Raw genomic sequence first — 2,112 nt, 5'->3', positions numbered from 1 at the left:
CACTCTCTGTTTTTCGAGTACTTGTAGCGCCGAATTGCCTTAAAAAAAAATCACACGCGCGCACGACTATCACGTCGTACGCGCGTGTATACCTCGTCTTTAATTAAATCAAAGTTTCACTCCAGCCTCGCCAAAGGGGATCGTCTTCTTCCTCGTCTACGATCTCTTCTCCTGTACGTGTCCAGAGATTCTCTCTGGCATGACGACGACGACCATCCAACGACTTTGTAACGGACTCTCGTGCGCATCTTCGTCAGGTACGGAAACGTTGCGCAACACCTCGAGCTTGGTAAAACACCCGTAGCCGATCATAGACACGCGCTAGTTCGCACACGATTTCTACGATTTCCGACGAACGTGGCTTTGGGCCAGGGCCGGCGGGCAGAGAGATACGCGAACGACGGGGAAAATTCGTCCCGATACAAGTAACGCGTACTCTCCGATCTCCGCGCAACGCCTGGGGATCATCTCCCTAAGTCATCAGCGCTCGAAGAAATCACGTGTGCGTTCCCGGATCTACGGCTCTCTTTCGGGGATAAATTACAAGCACAGAGTATGTTAAACGCAACGACGACCCATCGATGCGACGGTCCTCGTCGTTGTCAGTCGCTCGCGCAGAGTATATCTCTACGCACGAAGAGACGGAGTGGGCATTAGATCCCTGGGGCTATTCGAGTAAAACGTCTTAAGAAAAGACGGTTGTACGGCAAAATTCCGCACCGTTACCAAGTTTACTTTTATCTGAGGCTGTTCTCCTTCTCTCCTCTCTCGACCGAGTTCCCATATTTGCTTTCTCTCAGTCTCGCCAAAATAATATTCATTTAAGACGACGTCGGGGGCGCGGACATCGTGCTCATCGAAAACCTGCAAACGTATGCAAATCTGCTGATATGAAAAAAAAATCGGTCACGAGGACAACACTACGTATATATATATATATATATATATATATATAATATATTCGATAACCGACACGAAGCGGTGCATAAGCGGGCGGTCGTACGAAAGGACGACTCACGACGCCGCTAGCACTCACGCAGGTCCGTGACGGTTCTCTCCGCTCTTATTCGTATCCTTCTTCGTGCGCTTCCTCCGACTCTGAAACGTTCTACGTATCGTAAGAACGACGGCGGGTTGTCGAAGGCACCAAGGGACAGAGAGAGACAGAGGTAGAGTTTCGTAGTGTCTCCCGTGAACACGATAGTTTATATATCGAGCATGCGTACGAATTGCACGGTCTCGACACGACCGCGACGAACGCCGACGAGCGTCCAACAATCGCTCGTACGTCGCGTACGTTCTCTCGCGTCCGCTCTTGTTCGTATCCTTCTTCGTGCGCTTCCTCCGACTCTGAAACGTTCTACGTATCGTAAGAACGACGGCGGGTTGTCGAAGGCACCAAGGGACAGAGAGAGACAGATAGAGAGGAACGACACGCAACGCAAGCAGTCTTAGGTTTACGTGAGCAACCCTCAGCCAGGCGTGGTCCAGGAATTGTATCCGTGGACCGCAATGTGCGTTCGAAATGTCGATGTTCATGTGTCCTGCAGTTCACACGTTGACGCGCAATTAGCTGCGTTCTTCATCGACCCACGAGCCAAGTGATCCACCGTTCAGGGTAATCTTTTCATATATTTTTTAAAACTCTTGTACTCCATGTACTCTTAATACTCGGTTCGAGCGAAGCCGAGATCCGACACGACCGACCAACGGGAATCGGACGCGCAGAAGTCGCCGGAAGATCGACGACACGAAAACGTTCGAAAATGAAATCCGACGAACGCGCGAAGATACGCGCGTCCGCCGGCCGGGCGAAAAGTACATTATGATATATAACAACCATCGAGATCGAAGCTCCGTTCGTCAGGAAACGACGGGGATATAACACCCGATTCTGAATCCTCTGTGCAGCACACGATCTCGCGAAGAAATACGCACGGTGGCTAGCCCATATATATATATATGTGTGTGTGTGTATATATAATACGATATGCATTCCTCTCGTCCAATTATTCAAGAAAAAGAGCGTGCGCCTCCATCGTTCGGGTGATGTAAAGATTCGATGGGACTCGCGCGACCCTCGGCCTCGAGCGGTCTTTCCTCCCAATATCC

General features: G+C 50.5%; 1 non-coding gene across 1 annotated transcript; it reads right to left on the bottom strand.

The window, feature by feature from the left end:
- Positions 1–1,466: 1,466 nt before the first annotated feature.
- LOC126928472 (5.8S ribosomal RNA) lies at positions 1,467–1,621 on the bottom strand. Its single transcript, XR_007716696.1, has one exon. It is a non-coding gene; the product is annotated as a 5.8S ribosomal RNA (ribosomal RNA).
- Positions 1,622–2,112: the final 491 nt, after the last annotated feature.

This window comes from Bombus affinis, unplaced genomic scaffold (assembly GCF_024516045.1).
Source record: "Bombus affinis isolate iyBomAffi1 unplaced genomic scaffold, iyBomAffi1.2 ctg00000977.1, whole genome shotgun sequence".
NCBI classification, from domain to species: Eukaryota; Metazoa; Arthropoda; class Insecta; order Hymenoptera; family Apidae; genus Bombus; species Bombus affinis.
This window is presented reverse-complemented; position numbering and strand designations above follow the sequence as displayed.